Source organism: Argiope bruennichi, chromosome 7 (assembly GCF_947563725.1).
Source record: "Argiope bruennichi chromosome 7, qqArgBrue1.1, whole genome shotgun sequence".
In the NCBI taxonomy this organism is placed as follows: domain Eukaryota; kingdom Metazoa; phylum Arthropoda; class Arachnida; order Araneae; family Araneidae; genus Argiope; species Argiope bruennichi.
In genome coordinates this window covers 111,307,460-111,324,592 of record NC_079157.1, presented here as the reverse complement: position 1 = coordinate 111,324,592, position 17,133 = coordinate 111,307,460, and the positions used below count along the sequence as shown (strand labels likewise).

At 31.0% G+C, this 17,133-nt stretch overlaps 1 protein-coding gene across 1 annotated transcript in view; it reads left to right on the top strand.

The window, feature by feature from the left end:
- The first annotated feature begins 215 nt into the window (after nt 1-215).
- LOC129975663 (fatty acyl-CoA reductase 1-like) overlaps nt 216-17,133 on the top strand; it is a 109,682-nt gene continuing 92,764 nt past the window's right edge. Inside the window, exon 1 of the mRNA XM_056088773.1 lies at nt 216-421. The gene's annotated coding sequence lies outside the window, so the exon portion shown is untranslated. The remainder of the gene's footprint in view (nt 422-17,133) is intronic.

The window sequence follows — 17,133 nt, the reverse complement described above, 5'->3', positions numbered from 1 at the left end:
TTTGAATTAAACCCGAACTGCACTGAAATGAACATATTTGTTTGATATTAATAGAAAAAGGGAAAGGGAGTTCGATAATAGCATTGTTATAGATTCTTTATCTAGCAATTCAATGTCACGTTTTATCCTCGAATCTGATAAACAATCAGAAAAAGGATGATTAATTAGCACCACAGCAAACATATTAAAAAATGTACTTAAAGCAAAAATGTTTGAATGTTTGGCCAGAATGATGGAATTAATTCTCTAACTTTAATTTTAGAACTTTAAGTAAATTAAATCTCAGTTAAAATATAACCGTGAAGCAAAAAATACAAAGAATGATACAATTTTCTTTGCTGATAATCAATGCATCAATTTCAGAGTGTGTTTTAAAATAGTGGATAAACAGATTTGAAACCTTTCACAAAAATCAAGTTTTGTGAGTATTTTTTTATTATTTTTTTTTTCAAAATAAAAAATGCATTTCATTATTGAATGAAAAATAATATTTGAACAATATTTATCCAACAAATGGTTAGAGTGTATTTTAAATCAGAGTCGATTTTTTTAATTTTTTTTTTTTTTTTTTTTTTTTATTGAACAAGGCATTTTGGCATCGAAACTTTTCAAAGTCATTTTTCATAAAAATCGGTTTTCTTAAACTTTTTTTTTTAGTTTTCAAAATAAAAAATATTAAATTTTTTATTAAAAAAATGACCAAACAAGATTCATTCAAAAATTATCAATGTCTAATCTCAGGCTTCGTTAAATAAACAAAATCCTTCTTCAACTTTTTTTGGATTGTCGTACACATCTGTAGTATTTAATATCTAGTACAGTTTAGTAAAGCATTTTGTCAGATGTATTAGCGGGTGTTAAATTTATCTAACAATGTATTATGCCACTTTGGATTTAACATATTTAATTATCGACATATATTATATATTAATAACATATTTAATTAATATATGCATTATTAACAATTACAATTATACAATATGTATGTATATTATACAATATGTATTATTAACAATTTAATTAATATTAATATATTATTAACATATTTAATTACATTTTTAATTCAAAAGCATCTGTGAACTTAATATGGAATATAAATATGGAAAGGTTAAATATATTGTATAGGAGTAGTGAATTTTTCTTTTAAGACTAGATAATAATTTAACCAAAGTTTAATTAATTAAGTAATTTGATAATTAATGATGTAAAAAGCAAATAAAACAAAAAGTGTGTCAATAAAGGTATATAAATTAAATTACATAATTAAGTAATAACTCAATTTCAAATTTATTTATGAAAAAAATCGTTTTCGTCTTTCATTTTTTAAATTTTCTATTATCAGTCTTTTGAGACCAGTTTGCTTGCTGGAAATATTGGTTGTTTGTGCTCAGGAAGTTCAATAATAGAATCAAGTTACACGATATCATAGTAGTAAGAAAAACAAATTTGTCTATATCATTTAATCTGCACAATTCCCTAAGCAGGCTTGTAATTTTTATTTTATTTTATTTATTTATTTGCAAAATCCATATTTAGTGTAAGTGGGTATGTATAATGGGGCTCTACTCAGCATGTAGCTAATCATCATTCTTAACTAACCCTGAAAATTGAATCTGCTAAAACAATGAAATCCGGCACAAACATATTATGGACGGTAAGAATGTGCATCTTGGGCTATTTTTTGAAAAAATTATATATAAATATAATTAATGAAATATTAATTATTACGAAATTTCGTCAGTTTCCTTTAAAAGTTTTGAAAATATTACAATATAAAAATTTGCATCACTTGAAAATGTTTTTTTATATCTTTTTTATGATAACAATTTAGTTCTTTTTTTCTAGTTTAAATTCATTGTTAAAATACTTTAGATATATTTTGTAGAAATGCTTTTCATTGTTGTAATTAAATTCTAATAATTTTCATTGTTACTCGAAATATTTCATGCTGGTTCCTTTTTTTTATTGTTGATAATCAATATACGAAAATTTTGCTTATTCTTCATATCGAATTTCTTTGAAAATAGTGTTTTAATTCAAAAAATAAGCAATGGTGAAAAAGTTTACAGCTGAACCATTTTTAAACACTACTTCGATTTCCTGTAATCCACTATTGGAAGTAAAATGATACATTGTCTAATCTCTAAATATTTTTTTTCATGCTGTTGTTGTCGTTACTTATGGCACTTGCCATAGACAAGCCCGCTGACGAACTAGTTTGTGCAAATGAGCTTCTGAGGGTAAAGACCCCTGAGCATCCGAGAGCAGAAGTCTATGCTCATATGAAGATGATATTCACACACTCGCTTGCACAACCTTTTTACAGGGAGGTTCTTTCACACACCTACCAGATAGAACACAAGGTAAAGAACAACCAGGACTAGAACCCGGGACGCCCAGATCACAGGGAAGAAGCGCTACACCTTGGCCAAAACAAAGGCGTTCCCCATAAATTAGTAAACAAAAGCTCTAAGAATACAAAATTATGCAACCTAATTTGAGATTGTACATTAAAACTTTGATGCTGGAAAATTTAACTTACTTTTGTAGCCTCTTTTTCCCCTTGAGCAGAGAGCGCCACCTTGTGGCGTTTTACAGAATTCCCCCGTGGCGTTTATACACAAGCTGTTGAACGGGAGACCTGCAGCCTGAGATCGGGTTTTTTTCTATGCGCAACCCTTACGCCAACACCCAATGCTTTCGGTTGGAAAGGGTGGAATCCCTCCACTATACTGTTTACTTTAACTTACTTTCTGTGTTTTTTTGTTGTTTTTTTTTGTAGTGTAGATGTGTTTGTGCAGATTAAAAATATTGCATTTACAAACCGGGCTGTTCAGTAGAAAGTCGCAACATACTCACTATACTTTTATATTTACGATTACATTCAGCAATCAAATTAGTGAATTAATTGAAAATGCTTCCTGTTTCAGATTAAATCTGAAGCTTTAGAAGAAATATCTTTATATGCTTTTGAATTTTAAATTTAAAAATACTTAGCTTCGGATACCGAAAACCAAACTATTTATAAAAGATTTCGTTATAAATTTTCGCATGTAAAATGGTGCATCAACTGAACACGAAAGGTGGCCTTTAACGAAATGAAATATAAAAATAAAAATTAATTACAGCATTGCGGAAGAATATCAAAATTTAAATAAAATCTTCATTCCTTAATTAGCAGAAATGGTGAAAATGGTTTAAATTTCTTTGCGGCAAATAAAATTATTGTCGTTGCATTTTATTAATCAAAATACAAGGTGTCTATAAAAGAACTCCGAGGTTTTGATACAAATTTCTTTAATTCAATCATAGAATTAGGTTAATGTCATATACATGCACTTAAAGGTTAATTTATCAAGATTTTTACCATATGGTAGATTTTAATATGTGCTCCATTGTGGCATGACACCCATCCAAACGGTGTGCAATCTCTTTCCATGTCCTAACCAGCATTTCTAGAGTGATGTTTGCCACACAAGTAATTATCTTTTACCTGAGGAGGTTTACATCCAGACTTTTCTCAGCGTAAACAAATTTCTTGGCATGTTTCCAGAAGAAAAAAATCTAATGGAGTCAGATCCGGGGTCCTTGGAAGCCAAGGAATAGGACAAGCTCTTCCAAACCACTTGTTGCCGAATCAAGTATCCAATGTTTCTCATACGAGCAAACTGAAGTGAGGTGGTGCTCAATTTTGCTGAAAGTAGGCAGGGCCCTCCTCCGCCTCAGTATCAACCAACTGGTGGAAAACATACTCCTCTAACATTTCACTGTAGGCGTCTCCATTAAGGAATTTTCTACAAAAATGAAGAGGCGTTTAAATTGGTTATGCATAAGGCCACACCAAACATTCAATTCCGGTGACTCACGTTGATGTTCCACGAACTCACGAGTCAGCTGTGAACCCCAAATTCTACAATTGTGTCGGCTCACAGTACCGCTTAGATAAAAGGTAGCCTAGTAAAAATCACATTTTTTTTAAGTCCTTATTACTATCTATCATGTCTAGTAAAGTAATAGCAAACACTAGTCTCTTGTTTCTGTCTTTTGGTTTGATTTTCGTGTACAAATTGTACCTTGTACGCTGTTAGGCCTAGCCTTTTGTGAACCACCTTATGAACAGTTGATTTGGGTAAGCCCAACTGAAAACTTCGTCTGTCTCAACGATTTTTTCGGACTCCGTTGACATGAAGTACGGATTTTGTTGACATCCTCGTCTGATGCAGTCTTGGCTTATCAGACGAATTTCGTTTTAATACATTTCCCGTTTCTTTAAACGCACGTAGTCATTGATGAATGGTTTTGTCCGTAGGCGCATTATCTCCATACTCGCGCCGAAATTTCCGGTTACAGTGGTAACAGATCCAGTTTCTATAAGCCAAATAACATATTGAGTCTTTTATTGTGGCTTCGCCATCGCATTGCATTATGGAATGAGCCTGTGCTACGTTACTTCAAGGTTAATGACGCTACCTAGTGTTGAAAAAACAAACTGAAACTGGTGTGAACAAAATTTGATGAGCTAATGATTTCTTTAAAATTAACTAATCTGACCAAAGTCATATAATTAACTTGATATGATTCTTTAAATCCCGGAGATCTTTTATAGACACCCTGCAATAACACAAATTGTAGAAATTAATTAAAATATAGCAACATATTTAAAATGGCACCATTAAAAAATAATTTTTCTGAATTTTCTGATGTAGTATTATTTTCTTTTACAATTTTTTGCGAAAGTTCTCACATAATGGTAATATTCAATTAGTTTTTAATTAATTAAATTTTAAATTAAAATGTGAAGAAATCGCTCTCAAATGCACATTCCTAACTTCCAGAGAATGTTGTACTAAATTTAGTAGCTCTTATTCTCACAATCTGTTCTGTAAAGTTTGCCTTATTATTAATAGAGTACTTGGTCGTCAGATTACTTGCTAACAATACAGATGGCGTTTAATTTCAAATGTATCTTTTCAACAAAATTTTATATTTATGGTTCCTTTAAATAAGTTATTTTAAGCCTATGTTAAAATCACATTTTTGATCAAAAATCACAATTTATTTAAAAACGTGTTTTACATTTTTAAACAGTTTTTATATTATGACACCAGCGATGAGAAATTAAAGACTTTTTCAAAAAAGGTAACAGCTGAAAATGCAAATATAGACAATACTGGAAATAAATAAATGTTACCTTAAATACGTATGATAAAGCACTAACACCGACGCACAATACAAAACAAAAAGATAGGTTTGGAAATGATAGTAATCAATAAATAAATATAATGATAAATTACAATGGGAAAAGATATAAACAGTTTATGAGATCCAAACTAAAATATTTGTTAAGTAGATATTGTGTGTTATCCTATTGCAATTTCTTTATCTTTTATTATTATCAATAATTTTTTTTGGTATGTATTCTAGGGCTGTAGGTGTTCTCATTTGGTTTTTTATTTATTAAACACTATAATGCTTTGCATTACAAGCTACATTTCTACAAAAGAAAAACAAAAAAATTTAGAGATTTTCTCATCTTTTTTGCAATTTTTACTTTAATTTCTTGTTAAATGATATAAAAAAGCGTTTTAAAAATTGTAGCAATTTAAATTCACATATTGACCACTAAACAGCGTGACACGTTAGGAGTTTAGTAGTAAAAAATTCTGTTTAGAGAAATGTAATGATATTTTCTATATATTGTTTCGAACTTATTATTTAGATTTCAGCAAAAAAAGGAAATAAGTCAATTTTCGACACAAACTGCTATCTGTATCGTTTTACACTAGCTTTTGACTTAGTTACATCCCCAAGAGAACTTTCGAAATCTTAATTACCAATACGTTTAATTTTAATACTACAAGTCACTCTGGTGACCAACAGGTTCACTGGGGATATAGGTAGCATTTAATTTCAGGTAAATATTTATGACAGATCTTCATATCCATGATTCGTCAAACTGTCTGACATTAACGCCGTGTTGATTTAATTGTCTTACTTAAATTTTATTTATTGTGTATATGAAACTTTCTAATGATATTCCCGTAACATCACCGCGTAGCTAAAAACACATAGACTATGTTCTTCTAAATATCGTGATACGAATCAGTACTTGCAGTTTAGTTTAGTTATATTAACGTCCCGTTTTTAAAGCAACTAGGCCTATTTTTTGGGACGGACCTCGTAATTCTGAACCGCGGTCAGATGACAATGACGACACCTGAGCTGGCACCCCCTCTCCAAACTTCCACACCACACCACCGAGAGGACGTTTGGCCCGACGGATTTAATCTGCACCAGATCCGCTTACACGACGGTTCTTTGGTAGAATCGGGTCTTGAATCTGAAACCCTCACTATCTGCAGAAAGACTAAAATTCATATATTTTTTTTTATTTATTATTATTTTATTTATTCAGAAAAGTTGTTAAGATGGATGGATGCATAAAATAAACATTTTTGCAGGACTGTCTTGTTTCTGATAACGGAAAAGCCCCCCCCCCCCATGATTATAAGAAACTGAGAAGCTCTTTGCAAAGGGCAAAATGTATGTTGCTTTTAGTATAAATTTATGGCAAATACCTCTTAGCTACATAGATATGCAAGATATATAGATGTTCTACCGTTAATTGTGTATGTTTATAGCTTTATAAATTAAAGACTGGTTAAATAATCTATTTTATGTACAGGGTGCTTATAGTTAAAGTGAACTATTCAGACCCTTCAAGAACTCGTTCTACCCATCGGATTTTTAAAAAACGTGGTATACACGTTATATGGACTATGGGAAAAGGATTTTTGCAATAAAAATAGTTCCAATTTTGATCAACAGAGGGCACTTTAAAAAAATTTCTACTATAAATTAATGAAATCTATAAAGAGACTTGCAGTCACATCCTGAAAATCATTCTGCGTGTCTTTGTCATTGTTAATCATGCCCTTACAGAAGAAAAATAGATTTACTGGTGAAACTGCGCAACTAGACATGGATGACATATATTAATGTCCTACCAAAACAATATGGACATATTTAATTATCGAATATATTTTGGATATATTGATGCAAACTTTGGTTACATTATTTTCGAAATTCAATTATGTTCATAATTCAAATTTATTAATCCTTTAACCTTCCGCATGATACCCTTGAAAAGTCAATATTATTGTTACGAATCCTTGATGCGGCTTCCCAGCATAGTCGGGTCCATAGGAGGTCCCAGAGCTTGGCGACTTTGGCACCAAAATAGATTATACCCGAAACATCGAGAATTTTCCCGATCCGTCCACTAGGAACGGAGATACGCCTCGAACGTTCCTGATTGGCTTTAGAGGCTTCTAGCCCCGCCTCCTGAGACCTATAAAAGGAAGCACCCGCAGCTGCCGGGCAGCGGTGAATTGAGGAGAAGTCGGAAGCGACAGAGTCGTCGTAGTTGTGAGCGGAATGTGAATTGATCGTGGACCAGTGGAGTCGAAGAGTAGTCGGAAGCGACGGTGAAGAACTCGTCTTCCAGGGACTAGCGGAGCAGCGACGGAGTAGAGCTGCTGTGTATACTGTTGTATGCTGCACGTCTCGGCTGAAGATAATTGTGTGCTGTATATAGTTGTCGTCTTTGTGCTGTCCTGTGTGTCTTCGTGTAAATAAACGTCGTTGTTTTTATTTTCTACTGCCGCCTGGTGATTGAGCGTTCTCCACACCATATAACTCCCACTATCCAAACGAACCCCGGGAAATTTCGTAACATTATAAATGAATCTGGCTCTCATCATATCAGTACATGTCATTTACAAAAATTAGATCAATAGCCTCAACAGTAAAATTAGGATGAAATGGCATAAAAATCGATAGATATATTGATAGTTGTTTATTTTTTTTCAATTTCAGCCACTTTGTAAACTAGTCTGATGCATAGTATGAAACTAATAAATAGTTTGTCAATGGTTATCCATGAAAATTACTTAGTACAAGAAACCTGTTTACTTTGAATTAAATCTTGATGTTTATGATAGCCTCAAAATGTTTTAAACGTTAAATTGTGATATATATTTTAATTCTGTAATTTTAATTGCTTTACACTTGATTTTTAAACGTTAAATTATGATAGGTGTTTTAACCGTGTTATTTAATAGCTTTACACTTGTTTTTTTAACTTTAAATTGTAATTTATATTTTAACCGTGTTATTTTAGTAGCTTTATACTTGTTTCATTTATTGTATAAATTAACATTTTTAATCGAATCAAGTCACAGAAGATCATAATGCTATTAAAAAAAAGTAGGTACTTGTAGGATGTAACAGTGACCACAAAGCGCCAAAAATTTTTTTTCGCCAATTTGGCGATTTTAATCGTCAAACTATATAGTATGTGATTCGTATGTTCAAAAATTTTCATAATAAATAATAATGCACTTCAATATATTTTTATAATTTGACAAATTTTTTTCTTGGCTCTTTTTGGTCGCCGTTAAAACCGAATTGTACCACAAAGTAGCTGCATGCTCATGGATTTTTACAGCTTCCGGGGTGTTGTAACTTCACTTCATTTATTCCAAAACATATTAAACACTATCCTTCCTCCGTTGATTTTAACAGTGGGAAATTATGCAATTAAACCTCTACTAATAAGTCAACCAACTGACTCTCCGAACCGGCACGAAGGCACACGGATTTAAACCATAAGGCTGAATGACCGGATTTCCGCAACAGCAACAATAGCGGAAACTGGGGTTGAGTCCTAAGGGCCATCACCGGCCACGGTACAACCTTCCCCGAAGGAAGTATGTCCCGTCATCGATGGGAGGAATCAGATCCCCCACTTATTTGTGTACCCTCCAGGGTAGCGAGATCCAACCACCATCCCGGAAGCATCTCATCCTCATTTCGAGGTGCACCCCCGAGGGACAACCTCTACTAATAACAAAATGAATGAAGATTCGAATTTATTAATTCAAATAAATTAAAAATTAAGGTGTACGTACACACTAGAAGATTTTTTTTTAAATTTTAACTTTAAAAATCCAGTTTTTTCACAGAAGGTCATTAATATATGTTTAAACTCATTTCAGTGAGAAAAAACCATATTACACTAATTATTAATTAATTACATAATATTTAATGAGCTAATTAGCCTATTTTTTTAAACATGATATCTTAAATTCTAATTTGTTCAGGCACACAATTCTAGTTGGAAATTATGCTTAATATTAGTCTTCATGTTGTCTGCCTCAATCAAGTTATAAAAATATATAGTTTTTTTTTTAATAATTGTTTCATCAACAATGAATAAAAAAAGCGAGATTTTTTCTGTCATTTTAACATTTAAATAGCTATTAAAAACTTATTTCTATAAACATAACTTTGAGTGAGGCACAAAACATCCACTGTTTCATACAGATAATTTTGATATATAAATAATTGTATTTGTTTAATTTCTTGTTGAGTTATGATTGTTTGAATGAAGCAACATAGTGGGAAAATATCATTCTTCATAAAATGAGTTTTAAAAAAAACGTAACTAGAGTTTTCAAAGAAAGCACCTCAAGAAAAATAATTATAACTCGAGAAATAGTTCGAATATTGACAACATCTGGGTATCGTTTGAAAACTAAAGGATCAGAGAACATTATTAAGCAATAACAAAATATTCTGTATTTTAAATGATTTTCGAAGTTCCAAGTGTGTACATACACCTTAATTAAAATTTTGGCTTCATCTGAAATTATTATAGCACAAAAGTAGTTTTTACATTGTTTCAACATTTAAAAAAATTGTCTTTTTAATAATACCAATTTAATAGCCGTAAAAATTTTTCCTTCATTTCAGGATTTTAAATCATAAATGGATAATCTTCAATAGATTACAATGTTGCCTAAAATTCAAAATGCTTTTATTGTTTAATCAGATATTTATTCACGTGGTCTTTTTTTCCCCAATGTTGAAAGACAGGTAAAAAGGATCATTTCTTATCTCCCGTCATTCCTCACCTTGCCGCAATCAATTACATTTTTTCCCCAGAAATTCAAAACGCTTTTATTGTTTTATCCGATCTAAAACAGACTACCATTGTTTTCTACCATTGTTAAAAGATAAAGAGAAATGGAAGAGAAGAAAAAAGGGAAGATACAATAATGCCAAAATTAGATTGATGAACCAGATAATTACGTTTATAATAGTACTATGGTGTCATGGAACAGATTTCCATTAAAAAAAAAAAAGTCTGATAAACAATGAGTAAAATATATGTAAGACTATTAAAGTCATAAAACTATAATGCTTATGAAAATTTGCTTTTTAAAAATAATTTATTGTATTTAAATCATGGTTATAAAGTTATGTCTAAGAGATATAATGAAAAGAAAACATAAAAAAGAAATATTTCCGGAGAACCAGCTGGTCACCAAAGGCGGCTAATATTTCATAAAACAATGAAACCAAGTTTGAATTTCACTGCAGTAATGAAATATATTGTTGAAAAATTATACAAAAAAAGATAATTTCAATAACATTCAAAATTCAAAAAAAAAAAAATCGATTGGAAAATAAATTGGTATTATTATAAATATGAAATTTTAAAACTGATAAAAATAATCTCTTTATTAACCGTGGCTTTGGAAGTTATCGCGGAAAAACGCAAAAAAGCTTACATTTTTAATTAATTTAATTCTCGGTCTATTGTCAAGCCTCTATTGTATACCAACACATACATTCTCTTCTATTTTTAATAGTGGTAACTAATTAACCAAGATCAATTAAAAAGCATTTGTTGAATAAAGCTGCAGCTAAATACCAGCTATAGAATTCGGGCTGATCTTTATAGTGACACAAATATTCAGTGATATGCCGATTTCTAAATTATTATGCATGTCAAGCATTGCATTTTCAAATTTGCTCGACATCGATTTTCGATGAAGAAATAAATAAAGCTTATAAGCACTAATACTGTAGTTTCGGAAAAGGTGTTGATCTCTTCTTTATGTGAAATGCTAAAGCTTTATGCTAAAAACTGATCATTAACTTAAAAAATGTGCACAAACTGTTTTCGGCAGAAAAAGTTTTCCATCAGGGTCTCAATAGCGATTTATTCTTTGTGTTATATTCTGTATACTGTTATTTTATTTATTGATTTATACTCTATTCTTTGATGAATGCTATTGAATCTATTATTTTGTTTAATTTAGTAGTTCACTTGTTATAAATTCTCTTATCCATCTATAGATGTTATTTGTTATTTAAAATGCTAACGTATTATTCTATAAGCAAATCGTAGGTTTATATTAAATGTTCTGAATTCAATTCTGTACATTTTTCCAAGCATGCTACTGATTAAAAATCGGTTTACAGGCATCTTGTATCTTTTGAGTAAAGAGAATCGACAAGGTTAAATAAATAATATACAGCGGATCTAGTGTGGCTAAAAATTAAGCGGAAATCAAGGCTTCAATTTCGAGTATATCAGATTGTTTTTATTATCATCAAAGCTATTACACATATCTCAACAAGCAAAATAAAGTTTAGAATACGGACAGAAGAATGTTAATCATTGTTATCTTTGATTAGCATTCTTCTGACAAAGAATGCTAATCAATGTTATCTTTACTTACGTCACTCCAGATTATGGCGCTGATAGAAAATACGAAGAAATAGCAATTATTGATGCCTCTTAAAAACTATAATAATAGCAATCTACATCCATAATGGTTTCTAAATTGGAAAAATAAAATATAAATAGCTCGTCTGTTGCTTTGAATTTTACACAATTCCACAACCCTGGACGGCTTCAATATTTGGCTCACATTTTGAGAAGCACATAGAAAGAGATTTAATTGCACTATTAAAAAGTTATTTCGCCCTTCCTCTTTCAGGGGTGTGAAATGGGTTTACAATGATTTTACATTTTTCCCTGCATTATTTCTAAGCATATCATTACAAAAAATTATTTCGTTTTAGTTAAAAAAATTTTAAAAATTAGTTTTCTAGTGACTTATTTTATCTCAATTCGGCTATTTCTTTAATTTTAATTAATTTTTAAAAACGAATTTAAAGACAATTTATAACAATGCCTCTTTTCTTTCTTACTTTTTTTTTTTCGTTAACCCTTTCTAGGGCCGTGGGAAGTATGCTTCCCATCAAATTTATCAATCTTAGTATGAAATGATGTAGGTTGGCATCAGTTCTGACAAACTTTTTTAGAAAGACAGGAACTTAGATGCTTCAGCTATTTATCTCACACAAAATGATGTGTCTTGATTTGTTACTTCATTATTAATTAACCAAATTAATTAATTAATCAAATTAAATTTATCTAATAAGCTAAATGAATCCCTTTCTTATTCTAATTTCAAGCCTAAAAATATTTTAACATAATATGACTAGAAAAAAATGGCCCTTTAAAGGGTTAAAATATTAAACAAACGCGCTCAACGCACTCCCAGGACTCGCATATTTTTTGAAGGCTCTAGAAGCATTCTTGGCAAGCAATAGGATGCATATATGTACATTTTTAATTTGCATTTCGTATTTATTATAGTTACATAAAGTATTCTTAAATATGACTATATATTTTATACCTCTATTTATTATATAAGATTTTTTACATTTGAAAAAGCTGTTCTTCACAAATTAATACACGAAATTTGAAAAAACAAAATGTACAATAATAAAGCACTTTATAAGGTACGATAAACGATTGGTATAGATCTACCGATGTACTTACTGCCTATACTGATCGATTGTTTCCACATGCTTGGAATGTCGACATTCAGTTATTGTACTAAACATTTGTCATAGGAATTCGTAAGGCTTTGTTACCCTGGAAACATAACAGAAATATTTGCCTCTGGATGGTTATGCGTCGATTCAGCCGAAAAAACACGAAAACGAGATATCTTGTGAAACGGTCACAACGTTCGGCCTGCTAAAAACGAGAAATCTCGTAACCCGTACGCAATGTGTTAAGTATATTTTTCTGTTTAGTTATATTTCACATACGCGTGTTTTTTCAAGTGTTAAAGAAACCAAAAATGTTTTCATAATAAATAAACACAACGAAAATATTTTCAAAAATTATAGCTATTTTCATGCGCGTTGGCATTATATTGAGTGTACGTTGCGTCTTATTCCAAGAAAGTTATTGACTTGAACTTTAAAGAATTTTTGGAATTATAAGAATTCAATTTCAAGTAGCAATTAAGATATTTGCGTATATAATTTCATGAAATATATAATATGTATTAAGTATTTAAAACAAAAGGCCCTTTTCGATTTCCTAATCTTAAAATTATATCCTCTTAAATTAAATTTTAATTCCTTAAAATTGACAGTATCAATTAAAACTTTTCCCTAATTCTCACATGACCAAATATTCGTTGCCATGTTCTAGAGCAAGGAACTCCAAGTAAGCTTTAAATATATATGACAAACTAAAAAAAACTATATCAAAATATATATGATAATATGTTGAGAGTAAGAGTGTTTATTTACCTGAAATATTTAATATTAATTAATTAATTGCTATTCAAATAGTTCAGGATTCTAAAACATCTTAAGGGTATGAATATAATTAAAAAAACTACGTAAAATTATATGCATATTACTTTTTCTCTCTTATATATAGAGTTTATAAACGCAGGCGAAGCCTCGAGTACAGCGAGCAATAATGAAATAAGTTAATAGGCAATGTGGTGGCGGGAAACTCAGTTCAGCGTCACATCTCATTCTAATTACAATCGCAATGCACTAAGGGATGACATATGGGATGGCCTAATCAAGTATCGCCATCTAGTATCCAAAAGAGAAGATAAGAGTAATGCAACTGCTACAGCAATACATATATAAAGTAAAAAAACTATAACAAATTGATTGAAAATTTCACATTTTTTTATCTCAACCAGTTAAGTAAATATAGTACTGTAAATTCTTAATATGTCAAACAAAAAGAAAGATGAAAGAATCCAAATTGACATTTGTGACATTATCAAAATGAATATATAAATTGAATCAAGCTGATGCAAATACTTGTCGCACACAAGTATGCAAGAGAAACATACAGTACACTCCGGAGTATCCGGCTTAATGTGGCGGAATGGTTGGCCGGATAATAAAAAAGGTGGATAGGCAGAAGCTCTGTGAACTCATTTCTTTGTCCACCAATAAAAAAAAAAAAAAATGTTTACTTTTTCTTATTCTTACTTTTATTCTACTTTCACTAGCTTGCGCAACAAATTTTTTCATTTTCTGTTGGATTTTTTTTCCAACCTCCCCAGTGCACTTTTTCCAACTCCGAAGCTATATTTTTTGCTGTTACACCAGAGTCTAGTCGCTGTATAGAGCATAATTTCTTCTCCATAGTCACTACAACTTTTTTTCGTTTATCACTCATTTTGAAATATTCACAGTGGCGCACTTAAAAAACCATTAAGCAAACCCCAAGAAAAATTTACGAATACTGTACGTACTGCGCAGAAATAATCAGGAATAGCGGCAACAACTGAGACCCGTTACACACTGACGAAACAATGAACAACAAGCAGTACGCTGCTCTTTTCCTGTCGTAACTTGTATTCTGCACATGATACGTAGGAGGACCGCAGCAGGGGCCCGCTTCCAATGTCTTCCAATGTGTACGTATGACGGATAGTCACGAACCGGACACTCAGGAGTGTACTATATTTCTACTATATCAAGATAAATCTTTTCAACGATGTCTTTAATACTAAGACGTCGAACAAAGGTGTGGGACTGTTCCTGCATAGAATAGCTAATTCCAATGTGCTATCAATTAAGCTACTTTTAAAAATATCTTCATAGATTAAAAATTTTCCGTTGTAAGCAGTATATAAAATTTATATCAAATTACCGATATCTTTACAGTTTCTTCATTCAAATTTTACTTATTTAATTTTATTTTCTTTTTATGTATTTAAAAAAAGGAATTAAAAATCAATTGTTCTAAGAGCAGAACTTTGAAAAGACACTTTCTGTCATGCAAATTGAAGATGGTGGTCTCTACATGAAAATTTTTCAATTTATATTTATAACATTTTTTTTTAGAAAAGAAATTTTTTTCTATTTCAAATTTATAAAAATTGTCCCTCTGACTTTCAGGTGAATTTCTCTGAGCAGCCTACTTTGAAAATTCCTATCGCTCAAAGAATTATCTGAAAGATGTTTCAATCTTTAGATTGAAATTACGTAGGGTAACACAGATTTACTATGATTTAAATCCCCCAGAATGAAAAGTTCGACACTAACTAACATCTGGATTAAACCAATAATATATTTCAGATCGATATGGCAAAACTATCTTCCTTAATTTAAAGCATCAAAACCGAAAGAAGGTAAGAAGTTCCAAAAAGATAAATAATAAGAAGCATTTTAAATTACCACTCTGCACTGAGAAGCATACAAAGTTACCATGGCGGAACATGAACATATAGATAAAGAAGCGGAATTATATGTTCAAATCCTCTATACGATTAAGAATGCTGTGATTGAAGATGATTTGGATTCCTACAAAATGACATGTGGTTTGGTGAATTACATAACTATAAGTGTGAATAGCGAAATCCACAGCAAATATCAACAAAAAGCTTATGGAGATCTAGGTAATGTTAATTTAATCTGCCTCGCTTGCAAATCGGCTGCAGTAAAAGTTCTTCAACATCTGCTCTCAAATGAATATGAAGTATGCAGTTTACCGTTTTTGAACAAGAAGAGCAATCTTTTGCCTGAAGAAGAAGACGACGAATGTCACAATGCTATTTACTACGCCATCCGCTCTAATAAGACTGAAATACCCCGACTTCTTCTTGAGAAATGGCTGAATGATTTTTATAAAAGCAATTCTGATACATTGGATGACCTTCTCTCCAAAGCATTCAAAGAATTGACGATCAGGAACGTTTATATATGCGAAGATATGAAGACATGCATAAAAAGAAAATTAGTGGAATTTCGATTTTTCAATAAAGTTTCTTCTCGGAAAAAAAATTCTAGAAATATTAATGATACCGAAAACCTTAAAAGTCTCACGCTATTTCGAATAGATTTTGTTCTTGAAAATATTAACTACCTCAGAGAAAAATACGAGAAATTGGAACCGAATGAGGAATTTTTACTTTTTGCGAAATACATTGCAAGAAATATCTTTGCGCTAAAATCCAGTATAACATGCACTTGTAAATTGCCATGGGAAGAAATCGAGTTTTGTTTGGTCATCTACATCCGTTCTTGCCAAAATCATTTCCGAACGAATCCAATGTACCACGTAGTACTGAATAAAGAAAGATTACTAACGCATTTGGAAACTTTTTCGCAAATTTTAATTAAAGTAAAAGATAAGATCAGAGTAGTTAGTAAGACTAAAAAAGGAAATTTATTAATCGATAAAATAAATGGAATTGAAAACTTGGTAGGTTTTAAGGAATTATGTGAAGATTTCGTTGAAATCAGAGACTTATACTCTCTTGAAAAAATAAAAAGTTGTATAGATTTGGCATTGTCTGCTGATATAACTGAAAAATGTGACCATTTAGTTATTATCAGGGCGCTTCAAGTCATCGGCGAGCACTTGAAATGTACAAACAACACCCCCAAATTATCCAGCGATACATACGTATGGTTATATTTATATTTATCCGATAACATTAAGGAAGTTATAAGTCATTTGAGAGACAGATTATTACACGCGGAATCTCTTGCAGTGAGATCCGAGATTGAAATGAGAGATTTTTTTAAAACCATACAATCTGACATCATCCAAATGAATTTGGCGATTATTGATATGATTCACATAAAAAAAGTCACAATAATGAGAAAATTACTGAATAAATTGAAATCTTTTAAAGACATCAATACTATACGATTATTTCTCGAACAAAACCACATATTCGCGGGATCAATGCACACAGAGTTAGACGAAGCAAAAAATTTAAATGTGAATAGCATCGAACAGTTGGAAAAGTTAGCTTTGCAACTGGAAAGGGAAACAAAAAATATATTAAGCAATGCACTGGAACTTCTTTCTCGAATTCAGAATATGATTCAAAGCGCTTGCGTTGGAAATATGTCGAATGCAGACGATTCGTCAGAAAGTTTTAAATCTGATATACCCAATGACCCTGAAGAAATACGACAGATATA